Source organism: Notamacropus eugenii, chromosome 1 (assembly GCF_028372415.1).
Source record: "Notamacropus eugenii isolate mMacEug1 chromosome 1, mMacEug1.pri_v2, whole genome shotgun sequence".
Lineage (NCBI taxonomy): Eukaryota > Metazoa > Chordata > Mammalia > Diprotodontia > Macropodidae > Notamacropus > Notamacropus eugenii.
Window position 1 is genome coordinate 553,565,633 of NC_092872.1, and position 27,265 is coordinate 553,592,897.

The window sequence follows — 27,265 nt, forward strand, 5'->3', positions numbered from 1 at the left end:
GTAAAATGGAGATGATGACAATAGTGCTAACCTCAGAGAGTTGTTGTGAGGATCAAATGAGCTAACATACACAATATAAAGTACTATATTAAGGCTATTATCGTTATTTTTATTGATAGCAATTGAGCAGATGGTGGTCCTCACATTCCTCCTCTAAGAAGACTGTTAAAACTAATAATAATAACTGACATTCATAAAAAGCTTTCAGATACACTTTTCCTCTAAGCCCTACAATTCTCTATATGGGGTGGCACATACGTTATCCTCATTCTACTGATAAGGAAACTGAGGCACAGAACAATTTAATTCAATAAGCACCAATTAAGTCCTTACTACTTTTGAGGCACTGTAGATAGTTGCTACCTTCATAGAGCTTCATTTTCCTGAGGGTAGGATATAATATGTTGTTGTTGATCATTCAGTTTTTAGTCATGTCCAATTCTTTGTGACCCCATTTGGGGTTTTCTTAGCAAAGACACTCTAGTGGCTTGCCATTTCCTTTTCCAGCTCATTTTACAGATGAGGGACTGAGGCAAGTAAGGTTAAGTGACTTGGCCAGAGACACACAGCTAATAAGTATCTGAGGCCAAATTTGAACTCAGAAAGATGTCTTTCTGATTCCAGGCCTGGCCCTCTATCCATTGTGCCACCTAGCTACCTTAATAAGTATACAGAAATAAATATAAGTGGTCAAAGGATTTGACCAGACAGTTCTTCTCACACAAGCTACCAACACCATACAAAAACTGCTCCAAAGCATTAATAGTAAGAGAAATACAAATCAAAACAACTTGGAGGTTCTCTATCTAATACCTATCAGACTGTTACAAAATGACAAAAGAGAAAAATGGCAATTGCTGGAAGGGATCATGGGAAAAGAAGCATCTTAATGCAGTGGGGGTGGAGATGAGTTGTGAATTAATTTAACCATTCAGGGAAGCAATTTGAAACTATATCCAAAAACAATTGTCACAAACCTTTTTCCTGTTGATAAATACTATGAGGTACATACCCCAAAGAGTTCAAAAGTAGATCAAAGTGACCTACATATAAAATACATCAATAGCACCACTTTGTATTAAAGCAAAGAACTTCAAAAAGGGTGATCATGATATATGGGATGACTTAGTAAACTATGGTATATAGATTAAAAGTACATGATTGCACCATAAGAAATAAAGCTAGATTCAAAAAAACCTAGGGGAAATTAGATAAAATGATGCAAAGTGAAATATACAAAATAGAAAACAATTTTCACAAGGACCACAACAATTTAAAGTGAAACAACTTTGAAAGACTTCAGAATTGTGATCAGTGTAGTAAGTAATCATTTCTGCAGGGAACTGATGATGAAACATGCTTCCCACCTCTTGGCAAAGAGGGGATGAACCACAGTTGCTGAAGGAGACATAGACAATATGCTGATGTGCTTTGCTTAACCATACTGATTGATTCCAAGGAAGTGTTTTTACAGTGTGGAAGGGAGAGTAAAATAAAGAAGAAAATATGGAAAAGAGTCAATGAAACTTTTTTTAAATGCACAAAATAAAGTTGAAAGAAGTTCAGAAGGGGACAAAGATAAACATGGTAGTTTTACTATTATTATGTTAAATTTAACACACACATAAAAGCAAAGCATATAACAAATTCAGTTTCATATATAATCCTCTTTTCTGTTCTTTTTATATTGAAATATTCATGTTTATTAAGTTTATCATAAAAAATAAACAAGTAAAAGGAAAATGCACAAATTAATTTTAGGGAGGGCCATACTAACAACTGGGAAAATTGGTAAAGATCAAGTGATTTACCAAATATCACAGATTGTCCATGGTCTTAAAGTCCAGTGAATGTTCAAAAATTGTCCATTATGGAGCCAGAATGACTCTCTTCTAACCATCAATTCAACAACAACAGCAAAAATTTCTGAGTATTCATCATGCAGAAGATACTGGACAAAGGGCGTGGGATGGGGGTAGAACATGACTCTGAAGAAATGGAACATCAAAAAAACCAACTAAGTAGACTCCAAACCCTTCACAGTCTTGACATATGACTTGGCATAAGGAAGGTCCTGAGAGAGACCATCATTCTAAGACTGGAAACCAGATCTTCTACTCCCCCAGATAACTCACTCTCCAGAACTCTTCACTACACAACAAAGCCGTTCCTTGTGTGGCTACAAGAAGTCAGCTTTCCTGCCATAACCAATACCACTTAGACTAATAGGAAGCATTAAAAACAAGCAAACAAAGAAATGTTACTTAACACTTAACAAAATGACTTACTCAAAATAAGTTCTGACATGGTGATCACAATTTTCCAAAATGCAGAAAAGTAACTCTGAGGCAAAAGCACAAGACAAAAGAAAAAACAAAAAAAACTTCACATTGAGGAGAGAGCTGTTATCCAAACTGGAGTGGGTTTTCTTCTTCAGTACTGAGAATAAAGCTCAGTCATGTGGGAATTGGATGCAATCAAATATGGTGATGCAATATTTCCTGAAGGGAAAATAAGATTTAAATAAGTAACTCCAAATATTCCCAAGAAAGCTTCCCAAGGATGCTGGAAACAGTCTATGAAAATAAGCACTTGATTGAGTTCACATTCTAAATATATAATAGATCCTAAAACTTAAAATTGAGATTCTTTTTCACATAGAACTATTCTATGGTTATCCAGCCTATGAGTCACCACCTACACAGCATACCTGGAATAAATTTTTGTTGTTCTAATAAAGGGTATAGAGTGGTTGGTAGATAATGAGTCTGGTAAGGGAAAACTGCTCCTAACTTTGCCTCTTCACAACTTTCATCCATTGTTTTTCAGACCAAACAATCCTCATCCTTTTTCCATAGCCCTCCAAACACCTGAACACAGATATGCTGTCTTCCCAAACTCCTCTGTCTTTTTCAGCCAATTCATTTTCAATTCTTTCAATACGCAAATGGTATGGGCTAGAAGTCCTTCACCATCTCAGTTTCCCTGCTCTGGACACTTTCCAATTTATTAATGTTCTTCCTAAAACATGTCACCTAGAACAACATTCTAGATATGACCTATCAGGTCAAGTTGTCCGGATGATCAACTCCTTGATCTTGAATATTCTTGCTTCTCTACATATGTTACTTCTCATCTGCTATATCACACTGTTTGTAGTATGCAAAAGCTCCCAGATCTTTATAACAATGCCTTCTAAGTGCAGACCATCTATATGGAAAAATCACCTTCCCCCTATATTGCTTTCCCATTATCTCATGAGGTCTGGATTCATAGGTGCAGAAATTAAATCACCTCTACCTTATGAAAAAAAGGAATAGAGGCATAAGCTCACTGTTGTCACAGGTAATAAATATGCAACCCTAAGTACGAAGCTTTTTGTTATCTGCTTCCCTAGCTATTACTACTTCCAGGAAAAATTCCCAAGGGTAGTTATGATCACATAACCTTCCTGAATGATTCAATACAAAAGCATTCAATGGCTCCCTATTACTTTATATCTGAATAAAGTCCAAATTCATAAGGCTGGACTGCAAAGTCCTCCATGATGTTTTCCAGCCTACTTTACCTTATCATTCTTCTAACACTCCCTCTGCACTAGAAAGGTTCACTCTACTCTAAACACAGATCCATTCCCAACTTTACATACAACCTGGCATCATCACTTAGTTCACATAGTATGTCTTCCCTTCCCTTAATGTCTACCTATCCACTGCCTATCTATATTTCAAAGTATAGCTCTAGTCCTACTCCTCCAGTGACTATTCTAGAGTATTGATCTCCTACATCTGTCAGTCCTTGACTATACTACTTAGCAAACAAGGAAAGGTATGTATGGCATTTGGGACACTTTGTACTCCATTTACTTGTTCCAAAAACATAGGAATATCATACTTAAGATAATATACAGTATACATATAAAACTAAAAACCATAATTTCTCAGGAATGAAAAAAGATATCCATTCTTATCCTTTCTATTTGACATAGCACTAGAAATATTGTTAAAAAAAAGGAAAAAGAAAGATAAAATGAAGGAATAAGCATAAAGAAGAAAGAAAATGAACACTTTTATGAATGATACAATGGTATAAAGAACGCTGGAGAATCAACAAAAAAATTACATGAAACAATAACATGAGCAAGGTTGTAGGATTTAAGTTAAATTAAGACAACATCAATAAAAGCCAGGAGGAAAAGAGAGAAAGAGAAATTCTATTTAAAATAACTACAGAAATCTATAAAATACTAGGGAGTCTACCTACCAAGATGTAACTAAGAACTCTATAAATACAATCAAAAAACACTGTTTACAGGAGAGTGACCAACATGACTAGAGAAATATTAATGTCTCACCAATAGGCCAAGCCAATATAATAAAAATGGCAATGCTACGTAATTAATTCACTTATTCAGTAAGATACCAATTACCAAAGGATTACTTTATAGAACTAAAACAAATAATGAAAAACCTTTTCACATGATAATCTCATCTTCTCAGTGAAGTGAATGAACACCTTGTAGTCACAGGGCTTCTTTCCTTTGCATATAGTAGGATCTCAATTAACACCTACTGTCTTACCTTGTTCTTACTCTGGGTATGGCACTGTTGGGCAGGGGATGAATATCTAAGTGCTTACCATGTGTTTGGCTTGTGTCTGGTACACAGATACAGAAATAACAAACACTCTGTACTCAAGGAGCTCAAGGTCCACTGGAGGAGAAGCCAAGTACTTAAGTAACTACGATCCATGAGAGAATAAGTTAAGTAAAAAAGAAGAGATGTGGACAAAATGATTAAGCATGTGAAACAAAGTAAAAATTTATTGGAAAAATGAAAGTGGAATCAATCAACTTTGAAACAATGGATCAACAGACATTTAAGTGCCTAATATATCTCAGGCTCTGTGCTAGATACTGGTGATGAGTTCAGGGTGCACCCCAAGAATGCTGGAGTGCCATCAGAAATGATAAGGAATAGATGTGAGTTCTATTGTCCTGAATGGAATTCACCAGTCCCAAGCTAAAGACAGGCATTTATTGGGGTGATGCACCCAAGTTGGACTGCTCCCATGTAGGAGAGATTGAACAGCAGGCCCTGTTTAAGGGCATTGCCAAGTTAAAGATTTTAACAATTTTATGGAATGGGGGAAAGGGAAAAGAGAATGAGAGGAGAAAGCATGGCTCCAAAATGCCTTTATCATACAGTAAGCAAAGAAAATAGGAGAGGGGAAAGGAAGAGTTGTTCTGGAATTGGGGGTGCTTTGTGAAAGCATTTAGGTAAATTCAAGGGTAGGGCTTCAATGCATAATCTTCTCTGATTGATCTGGCTGGTCACACCCTGCATCTTTTCTCTTATCTCACATACTGCATCCTGCTAGCTCTACTACCTTCCAGGAGCACTCTTTTCTACTTCATCACTAGGACACAAAGACAAAATAAACAGCCCTGGTCCTCAAAGACATTACATTGTAACAGAAGAAAACATGCACATATATATATATATACACGCATATGCATAACACAAATTAGTCAATCAATCATTAAGCTTTTATTATAGGCCAATTATGGGCAAGGCACTGAGCTAGAAACTTGGGACCCAAAGACAAAAATGAGACAGTCTGTACTCTGAAGAGTCTTGTCTTTTGTGGAAGAGAAAATATGTATATAAATCATTATTGCACACTATAAATAAAAATCACACTTATGGTAAATTATAGAGAAGTACTATCTAATGGGATGGGGGAGCATCAAAAGGCCTCATTTAGGAGGTAGCATTTTAGTAGTTTGAAGGAATCAAGGGAAGTAGGAAGTGGAAGTGAGTTGGGAGCACATAATGGCTTTATAGGCATAAAGAACAAACAGTAGAAACATGTAAATATGAAGGATATAAGTATTTACTGTGTGTAAGGAATTGTAAGAAGGCCAGTGTGGTCAGACCATAGAGGGAAGGGAGGTAGTATGTTAAGGAAAATAAAATAATTCCTCTAACAAAGCAAATTATGTCCAGAAACAAGTACTATCTTTATTTCCATGAGAGACAGAAATAGAGGGAGAGAAGGAGAGGGAAAAGGAAGAGGAAGAGTAGGAGAGAACTAAGCCAGATTTCAGAAACTGATTTGTCTCCTCAAAGATTTAAGTTGTATACCAAGGTTCTTACACATCACAAAGAGAAAAATTGCTATTAAAATAATTTACAGCTTGTGAGGAAAAAAAGTACAGGCTATCATCAAAGAAAAGGAATATCAAAAAAGGGGCAGGTGTCCCATCTTTGAATTATTTGTTTCTTTGGCTCAAGAAACTTCTCAAGGCTTCCCAAAGCAGTTAGAACCAGGGTAATCTTTTCAACTTAGGCTATTGAATTACTCAAGTCATATGTTGCATTTTCAAATTAAAGCTTTTTGTTCAGTTAAGATTTAGTGAATTTATAGTTTTATATCAGGAGAGGGCTGAATTGAAGGGGAAAGATAATGAGTTCAGTTTTGGAGATGTCTAGTTTTAACTGATTAAACAATCAGTTTAAGCTGTCTAATACATATCAGACAGGAGATAAAATAGGGGTAGATATGTAAATTTGGGAGTCCCCCCCAGCACTAAAGTGATAGTTGAAACCACTGGAGCAATCAATCAATAAAAAAGCAGTGGTTAGGTGTCTACTAAGTGACAGGCACTGTCCAAACTGAGTACGGGAGTGGTTGTGCTTGTTCTTTGTTTTTGCAGAGGACCATGACATCAGGAAAATTATGATGACATGACTTGCACTTGACTTGAATTTGAGTGAGGGAGGGCTGTGCGAAGTCACCAGCCCCACTTTTTCCTCTGGAGTCATCTGGATCCAGTGGTCTGATATTCATCAGGATGACTGGCCCCTTTAGGCTAAGGCCTTTTCAGGTTCTCACTTTGAGTGAGGTAAGCCCTATTCAGTGAATAGGCCCTCTTTAAGATGTCAGTCAAAGGATGGCCCCTTTAATTAGAAAAAAATGGAAGTGAGAGAAGCCCCTCAGGAAAAGGAGCTAGGAAGGAGGGAGGGAGGGAAGGAGGAAGGAAGGAAGGAATCTAGACAGTAAACCCCAAGTTAACTGGGGATCTTCTGGTCATCAAAATTTACCTTCTGATTTACCCAACTGGCTAGGTCCCCATTCAGGTAGCTTGGACTGCTCACAGGTTGTGTTTGTCTTCCATTTTCAAAGAGGACCATGACATAAGGAAAATGATGATGACAAAAGGTTTTAACAGTCCAGTGAAAGAAGGAGTCAAGCAACAAAAGTGGGAGAAAAGCAAATCTCTCCCCCTGTCCCAAAAGATGGGGCTAATCAGTGCTGGATGGAAAGGCAGGCTGAAGAGGTGCCCTCTGAGTCCACTCTGGGAAGTTTTTTCTTTTTCTTTTCAGAGTAAGAGGGTATAGAGAGGACAGAAGAGGGACCAGAACAGAGATCTGGGGTTTACTCATGGTTAGGTGGCATGATAGGGAGGTTGAACCCAAAATGGTGCTTAGATACAAGGTAACATTGCCACCAAAAAAAAAAAAAAATCCAATAAAACCTTGAAGTTGAAGTCATTGGCAGCTAAGGCAGGGAGCAGGAGGGCCTCATGTAGAAAGCGACCCTTGGCTTGAGTCTTGAGGGAAACCCAAGAATTTCAGGAGATGGAGGTAAAGATGGAGAGAACATTCCATGGATGGAGGATAGTCAGTTCAAAGGTACAGAAAAGGGAGGCGGAAGGCTGTGATAAATAGCAAGCAGGTCATTGTAGCTACCTTAGAAAACACATGGAGGGATGGTAATTAGATGTAATATTGCCTGAGGGAAAGGACTTCACTTCTCACTTCCCAGGATCTTTTAAAGTCATGTGAATCAATGATAAAGCTGACTGTCGGTCATATTTCCACTGGGGCAGTAAGCAGTTTCACAAACACAGAATAACAAAAAGAATGACTGACCTACACTAAGGAAACCTGGATTATCATAGCTTTGCCTCTGTTACTAATTAGCTACATGATCTTAAGCCATTTGCTGCCCCTTTATGAGCTGCAGGTTTTTTTTAACTGTAAAATAAAGTTTCAGATTAACTAATAATAATAATCCTCCATTTTAACAATGCTTTAAGTTTTCAGGACACCTTTTGCTCCTAACAGCCCGGTGAAATAATTAGTGCTAGTATCATACACATGCATATTTAAAGGTCCTTTCCTATGCTACTGTTCCAGGACTCTATCCAAGAATAGTAATGAGTCACACTACATATGTCATTTCAGTATCCAAAAAATAAAAATAAAAATCAGAGAATAAATTCCAAGTGGCATTTAAAACTTTTATGGTCTCATTTTTAGTACCAAGAGCTAATTTCAAAAGGACACCTCAGATTGCTTGTGTCAGTAGCTTTCTCCCCAAGGACTTCCATTTTGGTCCAAGGTGCCAGTTCAGCTATCTGTCCAAACCTGACATTAGCCAAACAAGATGTCAATAAGATAGAAGACAGAACACTTTCACGTGGGCATTTCTTCAAGGCACTTTTCTTCATGGGGAAAAAACTGTCAAATAAATTGAACAAAATCTTTAATTACATTCCCAAAATGAGGTTACAAAACATCTTCTTTTAGAGGCAAACAGGAACTGTCATCATGATTATCACTATATTTTTGGAACTGAAAAATTGGTAAAACAATACATATTTACAACCCAACTGTCTGTCTTCTGAAGATTTAAATATTTCTACCCACTAAAGCATAATGGATAGAGAGAGAACCTTGGAGTCAGAAATACTTAGAATAAACTCCTGCTTCTGACATATGTGACTTTCAGAAAGTAACTTACCCTTTGTGACCCCAGGCAATTCTCATGAATTATAAATTTAGGATGTACTGCCCACCTGTATCAGGGTTAGGCATTTCTACACTGTTTCTCATACCCAAGAAATCAAAGATCTGAACCTTCCCCAAAAGATCACAATATTATAGACTTACAGCTTGCATGGCCCTTAGACACCATCTAATCTAACTCCCTCATTTTACAGAAGATGCTGAGATTCAGAGTGGTTAAGTGAATTGTTTGTCCAATGTCAAAGAGGTAATAGATCAGGAGGGCTTTGAACTCTATATCCAGTATTCTTTCTACCACATCCTCGCTCAAATGATTTATAGCTAGTGAGGGTCTTAATGGCTGTCAAATACCACCCTTTCATTTTTGACAGGTGAGGAAACTGAGGGCCAGGGATGGAAAGTGCCTTACCCAAAGATACAGCACTAATAAACAGCAGAGATAGTATTTTAATCTACTTCCTCTGAATCCATATCTAACAGGTCTTTCTACCAAAACACTATCATGACAAGAATCTAACTAGGGTCAAATATTACCACTCAATTTTAGAGATCAGGAACTGAAGCAGAGAGGTCTCAAGTGATAAGGTGAAGATCTCATAATTATTTAGACAAATGGGACCAGTATCTAAGCCTTCAGATATCCCAATTAAACTAGTAAGCCCTAATAAATTGTCATCCTCTGATCAATAGTTTATTATCCATTTGAAACTGGATCAAACTACTATCAGTAAGGCATATGTTTGCATTTCTTTATCCATTCACAGAATCATATGATGTTAAAGCAGAAAGAGGAATTAGAAAACATTTGATTTCACCCTAAACATGGGGATAGATTTGAATTGATTTGTTCATACTTTCAGCTGATTCATTCAATCTTAAATGCTATTATCAAATTAATCTTCCTAAACATGGTATTTGCCACTTTATCATACCAAAAAACCTATTTAACACCACTGCAGTGTCTACAAGACAAATTCAAATTCAAACTCTGTAGCCTAGAATTCAAAGGTTTCTACAAGATGGTGTCATATTACCTATTTTACTGCAATTTCCTGTAACCAAAGTTCCTACTCACACCAATCTGACATACTTAGAATTCTCTGAATACACAATATATATTGACCTGCCTTGACTCCTGTTGTTCCATACCTTCCTGGGATACCAACTGATTTAAATTCTACCCTTCAAGACACTGGTCAATTACTACATTCTCAGATAATCTGCTTTAGAGCTAGAAGGGAATTTGGAAATCACCTACTCCAACTACTTCATGTTACTGACTGCCCAGACTAGAGTATACTAATTCTTTGTCTCACTATCTCTATCTCTGTCTCCTTGTCTCTCTCCCCTCTCCCTCACTCCCTCTCCTTCCCTCACCTTTTTTTCTCTCCTTTCTCTTTCTTCTCTCTCTCCTCCCTTCTCTTCCTTTTTGTCTCCATCTATCTCTCTTTTTCTTTCTTCTTCTCTTTCTTTCTTTCTCCCTTCCTCTCCTCAGAACTCCTATTAAAGCTTCCCCCAACCTCTTATTTAGCATATGTTACTTTGAATAGTACATGTGATCTCTACTATTGGGATTGTAAAATCCAGATTATAGCTAAGTACAGCTTTATGCTCCCACCATCTAGTACAATGCTGTATATAGAGAAAGCTCTAGATTAATGTGTGCTGATGATCAGAATCTTAAGAGTTCAAAAGTCACTTTGTCCAATCCTTACATGAAGCATAAGTCCCCTCTATAACGTCCCCTCAATTCTGGAAGGACTTGTGCTGGATCTTAAATTGCCCTAGTCCCTGGAGACACAGGATTTCTGACCTTCAAAGCTTCTGTAGTTTGTGAGTGACTGATGAGCTACTGGGGACATCACAGAGAAATTCAGAATTTAACAGTCTACAAAATGTACTATATAACTTAGGTTATTAAAGCAATATCCAGAAACATGTTTTTTTTTTTGGTCACTGCCCAAAGAATTCATCTCTTAAGGGCTGACGAGCTGCTGAAAAGTCTGTCTATCTGTGACTAGGTGATTCCTCAGACAGCATGCACAGTCTGTTATCAGGACCATGTTCAAAGACTTTCCAGATTAGAACTTGCCAGAGTCTACATTCCACTGGCTTGGTCTTACAGGATACTGATTACCTCAAAAGGACACAGAAGTATCAGAGAAGAACTTGATAAACATTAAAAATATTGCTTAACAGCAAGAACAATAATCAATTAAAGCTAATAATAATATTAATAAACGAATATCTCCTTAAAAGTCAAATTCATTATCCATATGATGGGAGAATAGCAGTTGGGACTGCTAAGCTAACTGTAAAGATGCCTGGAAGAAACCATTAGACACTGGTCAATGGGACTCTAGCAAGACTGCCAACTGGCATAGCACCCCAGCCACCAATGGGATATGCCTGCTCCTATGAATGTAAGAAAGAGATGAACCAGTCCAGCATTATACATAGGCCTATCTGAAACCACTGTGATAATCATCTTGGCAGAGAGAACAGCAGAGGGAGGGGCATCCCTTCATGTTCTGGTACAAGATACATCGGAACATACCAGAAATACCCATACCCCACCTGCTTGAAATGCTTTGGTACGGAAGGTGCTGATCATTTGTAGCAGAAAACCCACCAATGCACACGAACCTGATTGAAGATAGGAATACTTTGGTTGTGCGCCAACACCTTATCATGAAATTAGAAAAAAGATCTCAACAGTTGTAGGCAAGGACTTCATATGTTTTTGTTGGTGGTGGTGGTGTTTGCCAATGTATTCTTCAGCTCCAGATTATACAATAACCCACTGCATGCAGATCTATGCTATAAAATCATAAGAAATAACTTCATTCTTAACATAGGTTAGATCAAATATGAACAGGAATTATGTAACTTACGGTAACTTAAACATGAAGGAAGCCCAATACTCTTAGTCAAATGCAAAAAAAAGTTATCTTGCTTACTTGTACAACAGTCCACAAACAATGAATATGAAAATACATACACGGACACACATATATATGCATATGTGTGTGTGTGTGTGTGTGTGTGTATGATAGGATAGTAATTATCCAAAGACTAATTCTATTTGAATTCCAATAAAATAAGAAGAGAACAAATTAACAGTACTACTACTACTACTACTACTACGACTACTACTATTACTACTACAACTATTACTACTACTACTATTACTACTACTAATAATAGGATGGAATAACTCTTTTCCTGTCTACACATGATTCTAATTTCTTCCTTTAGAATTTTATATTTTAAAAGTTTTTCATTCCACATAGCTTGAAGATCATGTGATTTTGTATGGTAACATATACTAAACACATTGTTCTTAAATTTGTATGGCTTAATATTATTTTCCGGCGATTGTGGGCAAACAGTGCAGTCTGTGATGGTTGTCCAGGTCCCATCAGGATATTTGAGGTCTCTACTGTAGTACGGGGACTTTTCGTCTATTAATTTATGAAAGACAACGAGCTCCTGGTGGATATATTAAACATCAGAAGCTCACTATCTTTCACGAACTAACATCCCCGTGATCATGCTGTCAGCCACTGGAGGTGTCCGTCTTGAAGATGCTTTCAGTGAGCCTATGGAAAAGACAAGCCTGCATATCATACTTTTACTATCTAACAAAAAAAGCAATTATTTTATGACATTGCCTGCTAATACATTAGACATAAAAAATAATAGGTTAATGATTTTTCCCAGGACCATTTTCATCATAATCTATCAAAAATCATGAAAAGGATGAGATGGATAAAAATAATAATTTATAATTTTAAAAATCACTTGACATATCACTCTCATCTGGATCTCACAACAACCCTGTGAGGTAAGTGCTATAGACATTATTTTCATTTTTAAAAGGATAGAACTCTGACTCTGAAAAGTCATTTTGCCCATGGTCACACAAATAGTATCAGAGCAAAGGTTTGAACCTAGATTTTTACAACTAAGGCCAGCATTCAGTCCACTACAACTGAATCTATAAAATCTTCTATAACGTTGGTCTCTTAATAACAGGTATTATCATCCCTTTTTGTAGATGAGCAACTAACATAGAGGCAGTGATTGGCTTGGATTCTCACAATTACTATAACAGCTATAAGACCTTAAGCTAGATTTCTCAACTTTAAGATCAGCTATACCTTCTGGCTCCAAGTCTACTGTCTTACATTAGGTAGAGAATATGGCTGTGGTATTTTTCCCATTGATATTGGGATATGCAAATGGACCAATCTGTGCTCTGTGACCTTTCACCCTTTCCTGTACATATACCAGAACAAAAACAAGGATTTGTAAGATGGTCAATACTCAGGGAAGAGTGGAGCCCACAGCAACAGAAAAGCCCCAAACCAAAATAGTACAGCAAGACATGGAACAATTGATTCTGGATATCATCCAGTTATTAAGTTTACTTCTAATAGGGGATGATGGCCTACTTACTTAATCAAGATGAACATCCAGTAAGCAACAATTCTCTTTGCTAAGATGGCACATGGACTAGAGAGGCTAGGAACGGAAAGATCTATAAAAAGGAAGTCAATGCCAAGGGAAATGACTTCTTCACACTGCAATATTCCCTTTCTATCAACCCATTATAGGAACCTACACCTTGGGTCTTCTTACTTCAATTCAGTACCCAAGCCCACCCCAGCCAAATGCTGTGAGGGCAGAGGGAGGGGTAATTTCAAAATGAAAATATTACAAAAAACAAGGGACATGGGAGCATTAAGGAGGGTTTAAAGAAGAAAGAAGACCCTAACATTCTAATCTAAAGTAAGCAAGGGGGGTGGGTGAAAATACCTAAGTTTTCTCAGATAAAGAGCTGCCTATTGGTATTAAGTTTGCTATTTGATTTTTGCTTTATGAAAATGAGCATGTTCCCATTTAGTCTGAGGCTAAAAAAAAAAATAGCTCATTAGCTAAAAATCAGCACTGGCTCTGCCTATTCATTTGTGGTCCAACTTTGTGAAAAGTGGATTTGGGGATCTCTAGCCTTTGACTTGTTTTTCTTCAAAGTAGATTTGAAAATGATTTTGGTTTATTCAACAACTCATTACTCAACAAATATTAATATCGAGTATCTATAAGCACTGTGAGAGGACAGAGAATTACAATGGGAAGGTAAGAGGAATAAAAGGTAAGGCATAAGCACGTGAAAGATTATAGAGAAGGGAAGGGCAACGTAAATGATGTCATGAAAAATCAGCACGTCATTAAACATTAAAGAAATGATAGGGGTATCCTGGTAAATGACTAACAACCAGCTCTCTGAAGAAAAAAAAGATTAAACAAAGGTGCTCCCAATTTGAGGGATGCTGGGGTGGAGTGGAGACTGAAGACTCTGGAAAAGAAACCCTGCTTAGAGGTCTCTGATTTTTTAAAACCATCTTTCCACATTGCTGGGTGGAGTAACTAGAAATCTGCCCCTAGGATGTGGAAATTTAGAGGGTGATAACAGTGCTTGAAGTCTGCCAGCAGTAACAGAAGAAACAACTGAACTTAGCACCTTTTTGAGGGAAGGGAAAGAAAAACAAGAACGTTGGGTGTTGGGGAGAGGGAATCTCTGTATCAAATACCTCTTAAAAAGGTCTATAATATCCAAAACATATAGAAGACTAACACAAATGTCTAAAATGATAAATCATTTCCCAATAAATAAGTTGTCAAAGAATATAAATAAGCTGTTGTCAAAAGATGAAATGCAAACTATTAGCCTTCCTTCTAAATTCTACCTTCTATTAATAACCATTGTTAACTGGGGAAAATCCTTAGAGGAAATTTTTCTTTTAATGATTTGCTGGTCAAGATATAAGGGAAACTGCTACAAAACCAAAGGATACGAATAGGCACTTTTCAAATAATGAAAAACTGCTCCAAATCACAAATAAGAAAATGAAAATTAATACAACCTGGAAGTTCTACCTCGCACTCATCAGATTGACAAACACGACAAAAAAAAGAAAGAAACTGACATTTATTGAAGAGGCAGGTTAATGTACCATGGTAGAGTTGTGTCTTAATCTGGTCCCACCATTTTAAAAAGTAATTGCAATAATGAAACATTAAAAAAATATAGAAAGAAGAGAGCAGAAGGAAATTTTGAAAGGAGACAGAAAACATCAGTAATACAAGTTACTCCTGCTATACTATATATAAATAGATATTTAAACTATATATATATTCGTACATATATATGTACGTATATATATATATCAGAAGTTCACAGTTCATATACAAACATCTTTTGTTGCTGTTTTTTTCCTATACTGAAGTGTTTATGGTTTCTTTTTTAAATGTTCGGCAAAAAAAATTAAAAAGAAAGAGTACATGACTAAGAATTAGAAGTCCTAAATTTTGAATCACCTTGGGCAAGTCACTTAATTTCTAGGTACTTTTGTTTCTTCATCTGTTGAGACTATCCTAACTAATACGTTTGACAGGTTAAGACTACCAATTCTAGAGGCAAAGAACTTTATGTTCAAATCTGACTTCTGATGTTTGGAAACCTTTAACAAGTCACAATCTTCCTAAAGCTCAGTTTCCTTGTCTGTAACATAAGTGGGTTGGTTGCATATGTATGAACCTATAAAGTGCTTTGCAAACCTTCTTGTAGCAAAATAATGGAGACAAAGTGACTATGTACCCTTTAGCAAAACTTTAAAATACATTTTAAAAATACCCTGTTTTAAAAGTGGTTGTCCCTCACTCACACCCAAAAGAAATCTGGATACAAAGTAATTATCCATCACCTGGGTAATGGACGAGTAAATTGTGGTATACTAACAGAATGGAATACAATGCCACCATAAGAAATCAATTGACAAGCATTATTAAGAGCCTACTATGTGCCAAACACTATGCTCTACACTGAGGATCAAAGTAAAAAGAATGAAGCATCTTGATTCATAAAAGGAGCCTATCTTCAAAATGACAAATATCAGGAAATCAAAGAAGGATTGAATGTATGCATAAATAAATAAATAAACATAAAAACATCACTAAAAAGCATCTGACCTTACAAATATAAGAATGGTAAGCACGAGGGTAGAGTGGATCAGGGGGAGGAAGGGCTTAAGAAGGAATGACGAGTTTTATTTTAGAAATGTGAAGATTAAGATAAAAGAAAGACTGCCAAATAGGAAAACCTAGTGGGCAAATGAAGAGAAATAAATAACTCTTAGGATTTAAACTGGGAAGAAGAACTCTGTTCTAATCTCCACCTTCACAGAGGAAGAAACAGAGGAGTTTGCATTTGAAGTCTTTGTTTAAAAAAAATTGTGATTTCTAAAATTCTTTTAAAAAGTCATTTTTGGACAATTTTGGACATTGGAAAATTCTCCAGGGTCAATCTGTGCTTTTTCCCAAAACAAACCACAGGACACTGGTCTTTTCAGATTCTGGGAAGACCAAAGGAACCAATGTCCACTGGAATCCATTTTCAGCAACATCACTGGGGTGGAGAAATAAAATAGACATAAAATATCCAAACTATTACTTAAACTGTTTGTTTAAAGATAATTCATGGCTCAAGAAACGAAGCTTCACTGTGAGCAAAAATAGTAATTACTGAATTCATATATTTGCTTCCCATCCCAACCCTATTCTTAATTCAGAACAACCTGGTAAGAAAACAACTCGATTAGTCTGATTTACCAAATAACAAAACTGTATGTAACCAGCTCTTAATTTGAAAGCTATAACCTCCAAATCTTGACTGTGCTCTTTTTTCAAAGTAGGTACATTTTAACAATTCTACCTAAATTAATTTACTTATTTAGTGCCAGATAATTATTTTCTAGAGCTAAAAAAAAAATGATATCAAAATTCATCTGGAAGAACAAAAGGTCCAGAATATCAAGGCAACTAATGAAAAGAAATGCTAGAGAAGGTAGACTATCCCTACCAGATCTCAAATTGTATTACAAATCATCAAAACCACTTGCTACTGGCTAACAAATAGAGGGGTAGGCCAGTGGAATAGGTTAGGTACTAAAGACACAGTAATCAATGAATATAGCAATCTATTGTTTGATAAACCCAAGGACCCCAGCTTCTGGAATAAGAACTCACTGTTTGACAAAAACTGCTGGGAAAACTAGATAACAGTGTGGTGGAAACTGTGCACAGACCAATGCCTGGCATCATACACAAGAATAAAGTCCAAATGGATACATGATCTAGATATAAAGATTGATACTACAAACAAATTAGAGAAGCAAGGGGTATATTTGTCACATTTGTGGAGAATGGAGAAAGTTTTGACCAAATAAGAGATAGAGAACATTATGAAGTGCAAAATGGATAATTTTGATTACATTAAATTGAAAAGTTTGTGCACAAACAAACCCAATGTAACCAAGATTAGGAAGAAGCAGAAAATTGGGAAAGAATTTCTGCAACTAGTATCTGTGATAAAGGCCTCATTTCTAAAATATATAGAGAACTGAGGCAAATGTACAAGAATACAAGTCACTCCTCAACTGATAAATGATCAAAGGATGTGAACAGGCAGTTTTCAGAGGAAGAAATTAAAGCTATGTAACATCATATAAAAAAATGCTCTAAATCACTATTAATTAGAGAGATGCAAATCAAAACAACTCTGAGGTACCATGTCATACCCATCAGACTGGCTAACATGACAAAACAGGAAGATGATAAAAATAGTGGAGAAGATGTGGGAGTGTTGGAACAGTTAATTCATTATTGGGGGAGCTGTGAGCTGATCCAACCATTCTGGTGAGCAATTTGGAACTATGCCCAAAGGGCTACAAAAATTGTGCATACATACCCTTTGACCCAGCAATATTTCTAGGACTGTATCCTAAAGAGATCATAAAAATGGGAAAGGGTCCCACAAGTACAAAAATATTTATAGTAGCTCTCTTTGTGGTGGCCAAGAACTGGAAATTGAGGGGATGCCCATCAATTGGGGAATGGCTGAACAAGCTGTGGCATATGAATGTAATGGAATACTATTGTGCTATGAGAAACGTTGAACAGGAAGACTTCAGAGAGGCCTGGAAGGACTTATATCAACTGATGCTGAGTGAAAGGAGCAGAACCAGAAGAACTTTGTACACAGAAAACAACCACAGTGTGCAAGGACTTTTTCTGGTAGACTTAGAACCTCACTGCAATGCAAGGACTTCAAAAATTCCCAATGGTCTTTTAAGGCAAAATGCCTTCCATGCCCAGAGAAAGAACTATGGAATTCAATCGTGGATCGTAGCAGATCATTTTCTTTTGTATTAAGTTTTGGTTTGTTATATGATTTTTCCCATTCATTTTAATTCTTCTATACAATATGATTACTGTGAAAAATGCATTTAATAGGGATGTATGTATAGAACCTATATAAAATTGTATGCCATCTTGGGGAATGGGAGAGAGGTGGGGGCGATGGAGGGGGAGGGAAAGAAAGAAAAAATCTAGGTTGTATGGTAGTAATTGTGGAACACTGAAATTAAATAAAAGAAAAAAGGAAAAAAAAGGAACCTATATAAGATTGTACACTGTCTCAGGAAAGGAGGGGGGAATGAGGGGGAGAAAAATCTAGGATACATGGAAGTGATTTTAGAAAACTGAAAACAAATTAATTTAAAAAAACTAATAAAAGCAAAGTAGGTACATTTTAGCAAAATAAACAAATCAATAAATAAGTTAATGAATTAGTCCTGGAATGGGTAAAGCAGTTAAAGAAAGCTTTGAATGAAGTATTTTACATGAACATGCAAGTGGAATAACCCCAACATACTCTTGATTCTTAAGGCTCAATAAAATTCCTAATTTTCATAGGAACTGCTATTAAGCCATATCTCTACTATTCAGTTCATTTTTTTAAACTCAATTATATCACCCACTAAATTAACCATTTCTCTCAGTCTAAAAATGTAATGAGCATGGCATCTTTCAATTAGATCTAATTTTAACTTTTATGAAAAACCTACTATTTTACAAAGAATAAGCTTGGTCACAAAGACAAAAGATACCTCTTCTTCTTCACTCCTTTGCAGAGGTGGGAGATTCACATATGGGAATACTGCATATAGTGTTACACTATTAAAATTTATTCATCAAGGGGATGATTTCAGAAAAAAAACCTAGGAAGACTTGCATGAACTGATGCAAAGTGAACAGAACCAGGAGAACAGTTTACACATGGACAACAATATTGTAAAGGTAATCAGTTTTGAAAGACTTAGGAACTCTGAGCAACACAATGACCAACCATAATTCCGAAGTTCTCATGATGAAAACATGTTATCTGCTTGGTAGACAGAGGAATCAGAGTGCAGCTTGAAGCATATTTTCTTTTCTTTCATCATTTTCTTTTTTATTATGACTAATGGAGGGATTGTTGTACATAACTCTATATAACTATAATGTGTTTTGTTTTTCTTGCCTTCTCAGTGGGTGAAGGAGGAGAGAAGAATACAGAACTGAAAATAAAACTCAATTTAAAATAGAAAAAAAATGTATTCATCCATTTTGTTTATTTTTTCTTCCTCTTTTTAAATTCTTTGATAAAAAGAATGTCTGAGGGGGAGAAATAAAGAAACACAGGTGAAAATTTAAGTGACTAGAAAAGCAGGATTATTTTTAAAGAGCTTACTATGTCAAATAAGTAATTCTTCCCCAGATAATTTTATTATCAAGTTTATCATACACTTAATTATTGAATTTGGTTTGTAGAGTCAGTATTGGAAGGCTGGTGGGAACATGGGTTCATTAATATATTTGGGTAGGAGATTTGAATTGATCTAACCATTCTGAAAAGCAATTTGGAACTTTAGAATCTAGACTACAGTAATTAAAATGTCCATCTCTTTTATATCAGAAATTTTATATGTTTATGTACATACATAATATATACATGTATACACATATACATATGTGTGTATATATGCATATACACATATATATGTGTGTATATACAAGAACATCAAAGACAGAATGATTCAATACATACAGAAGTATTTATAAAAATGTTTTTTGAAGTAGCAAATACTTGGAAATAATAGAAGCCCATTAACTAGGGAATAGTCAAATTGTAGTATAGAAATGTAATGGAATATTACTGTCATAAAAAATGACAAGAATACAGAGAGGCATAGGGACAATTACACAATCTAAGCAGGACCAAGAGAGCGATCTACACAGTTATTGCAACAATGGAAGGAACAACAACAAAACTGAAAGTCAGTGTTGTAGAATTATAATAACCAAGTTTGGATTCGAAAGACATGTGAGAGAAATATGAGAAATGCGCCTATAGACTTGCTTCCAGGATCTTATCAATACATTCATTGGAAGAGAGTCATTTAACAAGTATGAAATTTTATTAACTGTGTTCCAATTTAGTCTGCATTTCTGTATCTTGTCCACGAGTCTGCCAATAGAAGCCTCATTAAACATCCTGTCAAAAGCTATAAGCTAGGTTTGTGACTTTAGAAAAAACAACAGTCCCTTTTCTGAGCTTTAGTTTCCTCATCCAAGAAATGAAAAGTTTGATGAAATAATCGCTATGACCCCTCAAGGACAGCAAGGTGGCTCAGGGGTAGAGTGCTGGGCCTGGAGTCAGAAAGACTCATCTTCCTAATTTCAAATCTAGCCTCAAGACACTTACTAGCTGTGTGACCCTGGGCAAGTCCCTTAACTCTGTTTGTCCCAGTTTCTTCATCTATAAAATGAGCTGAAGAAGGAAATGGCGAAGCACTCCAGTCTATTCCCCAAGAAAACCCCAAATGGGGTTAAGAGTCAGACACAACTGAACAACCCAAAGGAAAAGGGAACAGAAAATAAAACCAGACTGATGTGACAAAGACACAGACTCATGTTAAACTTGCAATTCACTAAAATGGATTGCTTACCTGAAATACTATTTTAAAAAATTTCCACTATCTTATTTTACAGGATAGGATTTCAAAATGAAAGAGAATTGAAGAGATCTGCTCTTCTTATCTCACATTTTATAGATGAAGAAACAAGCCTGACATTAAATTGCATTTCTTTCCCTTAGCAGATACGTGACCTTGGCCATATCCAGCAACTTCAGTGGGTCTACGTTTCCTTATCTGTAAAATGGAAGGATTTGACTGGATAGCTTCTGAGGTTCTTTTCTGCTCTAGAAAAGTGACTTGTTCTACATGTATTAACAGCTGGTATGAATCCAGACCCTCTGGTGCAAAATCTCTAACGCTTTCAATAGTTCCACACTGCTAGTTCTCTCTTTTTTCAAAGGTTTTCTTTTATTCTTCTGCTCCCTTTTCTTGTTTTGTGTAAATTCTTTCTCTTCAATTCAATTATATCATGTCTGTATATCAGTACCTCTTTGATGAATGGTTCCTAACCCTTACAGAACAACCCCTGTTAATAAGAATAGGTGGGAAACACCACAAAGTTCAGACAAAGTCTGCTTCAACACATTCATGTTGACCAGACACACGAATCGTGATAAAAGAAGGTTAAAATCTCATCACACAGGAAATCAAAAAGTCCCAGGAAGGGTTTATGTACAAGAGATGGGCCAAGATACCAACAGTTTCATACCAGAATAGTATCATTACTCAAAAAATAGGTATATCCCCAACACAAAGGAGAACTTGTCAATTTTTATTGTTGACCATGAACTTTGGAGATGCAATAAACACTACAAATTGTGATTTTACTTAGTTTTGATGTTTTGTTCTGTTTTTTGTTTTGTTTTGTTTTTTAATAAAAGGGTGTAAATATCCCAGCTGAAAGGCTACATTTGTAGGACAATTCATATCATCAGTCTCCCCTTTTGGAATTTCAAAGTTAGAAGGGCTGAGATAGAACTCTATTCCTTCCCATTTATTTGAGGCCCACTTGGTTTAATTGCTAGGTACCAAATACAACTCAGGAAGGCATGCATCCCTAAGGCATGTATCCCTACAAAAATGAATGGGATGGTAGAAAGGAACCTGGATTATAACAATATTGCTGATATGTCAGAATTCCAAACACTTCCTTTCAGCTCTCCTCTACCCAGCCCATCCAAATATCAACCACAATTGTCTACTTCTCCTTGAGCAAATTAATAGTCCTTTATTATGATTAACTTGCCTAAAAATTAAAGAATGAAACTCATAACCCAGAGAAAAACTGAGTTGGGAAGGGAGGCCATAGATCTCTTATACTTGTTTTATTTCCTAAATTATGAGCATTCTCAACGTAAGGTCCATTGACTTATTTTGTGAACAGATTTTAGGTTGATCATGAATTTCGGTGTGAAAAATTATATCCTTATTTTTACTAATCTTTAATTGAAATTTAGTATTTTTCATTAAAAATAGTAATTTGAGGAGGGGTCCATAGGCTTCACCAATCTGTCAAAGGGAACCATGATACGACAAAGGTTAAGATCCCTTACCCTAATAGAATATTTTTCTTAAGGGGCACAGATTGGCTTATTTTTGTACTTGCATCCCCAAAGTCCTAAATATATGTAAGGCACTTAAACTCTTTGTCATTGATTGCTATATTGAAACAAGTCTGGTAAGCAGAACCATCCCACCAGGATGTATTATAAGGTGTTATGAAACCCACTGCCAGATTTAACTCCAACATACATTTTAATTTATTTAGTTCTATTTATCTTTTTTTAATATCATCTAATTTCTGAATATATTCCTTTTTCCTCCCCAATCCAGTGAGTCAAAGATTAAGAGGAAACAATTCAGCAAAACTAACCAAACACATCAACTGCATCTTAGAGTCTATGTTACATAAATTTTAAACAAGAAATTGATTGCTACATATGAAGCTTAAATTTGATTACAAACATGAAAAGGTGGCTGTTTTCATTTTCTCATTGGTGTCAAAAAACAAACCAAAAAAAAACCCCTCCAGGTACTTAATATCAAGTACTTTTCCTTCCAGAGAGTCTGATGTTATAAAGACCAACTACTTTCAGATTACTCAGCTGCCAATTACACAGTACAATAAAAGATCATTACATTACTCAGTTCTCCCTCTCCTTTGGAGACAGTAAACAAACCACTTGAAAATGTGGAGGCAAGTGGTGCTAGACCAACCACAATAACCTTCTGCACTAACACCCCCTCCAACTGCAAATCAATTATCTAGGATTTAGAAAAAAAATAAAACCATACTGAATATCAACAGAGAATGACGGAATATTTTGAATATTTAAAACCAAAACAGCAGAAAGCAACCTTTGAGATCATCTAGCTCAACCACCTCATCTTACCAGGAAAAGGGAGACCCAGAGAGGGGACTTGAGTTAATGAATATCACCTGGCTAGGGAGTGGGAGTCAGGACTACAGCTCAGCTCTCCTAAAGGTTTTGAGTCAACCTAGCTTACAGTTACATTGGCCCGTTTTGGCTATCTACGTTAACTGTGACTTGGGGATAGTGACAGGAATTTACAAAGAAGTAAAGGATATCTGAAGGATGCTAAAGTGAAGTCAGCATTTTATCTAAACAATTTCAATAACTAACTCCCTGGCTCCACCGTGCCCCACCTTCCCCTCTGGGGCAGGAAGGAAATCATTAGCTAGACTGACCTGAAAGCCACGTTCTGTAAGCTAGGTTGGAAACTTCAGTATGTTTTGGAATTATCTATTAAGTGACACTATTTTGAAGATCCTTTTCCCAAAGACAACTAGAAATCTGCACTCCAGCTCATCATCTTTGTCTTTTCAATAAAACAAACCAACAAAAATAGGTTAAGATTTTACTACTGGGGATATGATGGAGAAAAGAAAACCCTTTATTCTTTTCCCCTACCAATGTTTTCAAGCATCTCTGTCACTGGGCTTCAGATTAAAACAACAAACAAACAAAAAAAAAAAAAAAACAAAAAAAAAACAACAACTGTTTTTTTAGGATGCAAGGCCCTGACTTCCTGTTTCTCATAAAAGAAAAAGAAAATCAAAATGGCAGATTCAGAAGTTTTGGAACCAAAAACGAGATAAGACCCAATAGTTATCAAGTCCAGCGCCTTCATTTTGCAGATAGTAATGACTGAAACAGTCTTATGATGACATCTGCCAATCATGGACCATGATAATATACTCAAAATCAAAATTACAGGTAAACCAAGAGGCCACTTAGGGATGAATTGCATGTAAGGAATGTGGCAAAAGATTTCAGAGACATCTATCACTACAAAATGGTATGGGATCCATCATATAGAGAGGAAACAGTGAGAGATGGATAAACTGGGCCCTGCAATGCTTAAGATAACTAGAGGAAGGTCTGTGTAAAAGGGCCGAGCCCCTGCCTAAGGTGTATGGGAGGACATGAACCAGAGTCACAAAAGAAAAGGTGTGGATAGGTGGCAGTCACTGCTTTGAAAGAAACTCAAACATAGCTCACATTTCTAGAGCATCTTAAGATTCATGAAACATTTTACTCACAATAGCCCTATGAAGTACAGGGTACAAATATCACCATCCCATTTTACAGAGAAAGAGCCCAAGACTCAGGGTAGTAACATAAATGAACTAACAGTCAAGCTACTCTGTGCCCAGCACTGTGTTAGATCATGAGCACAAAAGCTCCTGCCATCAAACTTCTCACTTTCTAATAACAAAGACAAAAACGCATATGGGGGGAAAGTGTCCAGAGAAGGGAGTTTGGGTCTGAAGAATGACAGAAGCATTGATTAAATTACTGTAGTGGGACAGTTGGCAATATGCCCCTAATGGGTAGGACCTGGTTCTTTGATTGATGATCAGATGGATATGAAATAAATACGACTATTGCCATTATTGCCAATATTGCATAAATGTGGCTTAGAGGGAATCCTTCCTTTAACAGAAGCACCAGCAGTTGACCAACTACTTGTGAAAAATGAAAATAGGGAAATCTGGTTAAGCACTGACTAACAGACCATAAATACAATAGTCAAGTGGAACCTCCCGGTCTCTATCTGGAGCAAGGAGACTTGTCATGTGCTTTCTCTTAATGTATTTCTTCATCTGTAAAATGAGAGGAGTTAAACTGGCTAAAATGAAGTTCCTTCCAATTCTAGAGGGTGATGACCTTATGAATATTTATTGAGAACAAAAATACTGCAAACACCAAAATATATAAAACTTGACCTCAAGGAGATTACATTCTTGTTAAAGAACCTGGGCAGACAAATATGTTAAATAACAATAAAATAATTCTAACTTTATTTCCCACAATAATCTCAAATTCAACCTCAGTGTCTTCCTGAAAAAATTCACTCCTGTTTCTTAAACTTCTCTATTACTGTTAAGGGTACCACCATTCTCATAATCACCAGATTTATATCCTTAACTCTTCCCTTTCCCTCATCACACATTACCAATGAGTTAACAAATCATTGCAAATCTATTTCCACATTTCTCAAATATGTCCCTTTATCTCCATCACTCAAGCCACCACCCTGGTTCAAGCCACAGTCACCTCACACCTAGACTATTACAGTAGACTTTTAATTGATCTCTGTGATTCAAGCCTCTCCTCTGGTCAATATGTTTTCCACACAAATGACAAAGGGGTTTTCATTAAGTACAAGTACAATCATGTCACTACCCACTCACTCCATACAAAGAAGTTCCAAGGGCTCCCTATTACCCTTAAGATCAAATACAAGGTTTCTCTGTTTGACTTTTGAAGCTACTCATTAACTAGACTCAAATATATCTTTTCACCTTTGTTACACATTATTTCCCTTCACATATACTATGGTCTGGCCAAAGGGAGAGGGGAGAGAAGAAAAGGGGGTCAGTCCTGCTGCTACATGTAAATCTTCCACTCCTTTAGGCTATACCTAAAGGATATCAGCAGAAGTTCCTTGGGGAGCTAATAAAATGGATCACATAGCCAAGGCTGAGGACAATGACAAAGTTCCATGCCCCTGGAAAAGACATTATTCTGTCTCCACAAGAGTGCCTCCTTTGACAATCAGAGTATCATTGTGCTTCAATCTGTCAATGGAATAGGACAGACAAAAGATATTTCTAGGGAATTTTCTCTTCCTTATTCCTCCAGGCATCATAATGGACCATTGAGGAGAGTGGGAAAGGGAGTGAGGGAGGGTGGGTGGGCGGAGAGAGGCAGAGAAGTTGTCTCATTGTCATCCTTGCTATTCCTTGCTATTGAATATTACAAGATAGGGCCTCCTCAAAAATACATCCAAGGGTATTTTTTTAATTTTAGAATCAGCTACTGCTGCTACAGGGGAAATAAAATTAGATTTTTTTTTATTTAAAAGGATGTTAGAAAAGCAAAGGACAGATCACAAAAATTATAGCCAAGTAAGACAGGCAAACTTAGAAAATGTATGATTTATTATTGCCTGCAACAATTTATAGATTGGAGATTTAAACCTAAAATAAAGGGATCAGAAGACCTGGGTTCAAATCCCACCACTGAGATTTACTACCTGTATGACCCTGGGCAAGTTACTTATATTCATTTCCTTGGCCTCCAATTTCTTCATCTGTAATTTGAGAGTTGGATTAAATAGACTCTGAGCTGCCTTCCAGTTCCACATTTTAATCCTATGGATTATTCTAGTTCATTTCTCTCTTTTCCTCATCTGTACAATGGGGACATCGAGGATTTTAATGATCATTCCAGTTCTACATTCTAAGATCCTACAAGATTCAGAGCTAGAGCTCAAATCCAAGTGTTGTCATGCTAAATCAAATGGTCATGGCAGTTCACCATTCTGAGTCTCACAGAACACCTGAACAACAACATATTGGACTCCCTGTACCTGCTACAGCCCCCTTTATCCATGAAAAAAACTACAATCGTAACGTCAACAATTCCTATTTTGCTCTCTATAATAATCCAGTGAAGTAATCAATCAATAATTCAACAAACATTAAGCATAACACAAATATTATCCCCAATTTCACAGAAAAGGAAATTGAGTCCCATGAAGGTTACATGTCTTGTTCTAACTTACGAAATGGAGGTGGTATCCAAGTCTATTGATTCTAAAATATCTGCCAGCTTGGTTCCACATTATCATAGCTAAAATAGTAAAAGTAAATAAGGGTATATTAAGGAGATGAGCTATTCTAGGAAAGAAAGCTGTACTCTCACACAGTTATCTTTCTTCTAGGGAAGATTAATTACAATCACTGCTTAGAAGAGGGAGGGAGGATATACAAGACAATACAAATTTCAGGAACCAGAGAGAAACCACAGCAGGGAGAATGTGCAAGTGGAATGCCTATTTTCAATAACATAGTTAGGACTTCAAGGGGATGTTCAAAGCAAGACTGTTTCAAGTTACATACAGCAGGCATATCATTGAAGATGAATTTTGTTCCAGAAACCAAAGAGTTTGTTTGAGGGTTAGCAGCCAGAATACTTCACTGTCATACATCATCACTCATGAATCAGACATCCCCCATAACATGTAATTGGGGATATTTTTGAACATTTCATA

At 36.4% G+C, this 27,265-nt stretch overlaps 1 protein-coding gene across 4 annotated transcripts in view; it reads right to left on the reverse strand.

Annotated features, from left to right (window-relative positions):
- RNF144A (ring finger protein 144A) overlaps positions 1 to 27,265 on the reverse strand; it is a 164,767-nt gene that overhangs the window by 94,469 nt on the left and 43,033 nt on the right. Inside the window, exon 1 of one of the 4 annotated variants that reach the window (XM_072634285.1) lies at positions 1 to 27,265. This exon is cut by the window's left edge and continues 16,543 nt beyond it; it is cut by the window's right edge and continues 10,849 nt beyond it. The exons of the other annotated variants lie outside the window; for them this stretch is intronic. The gene's annotated coding sequence lies outside the window, so the exon portion shown is untranslated. 4 annotated transcript variants of the gene reach the window in all.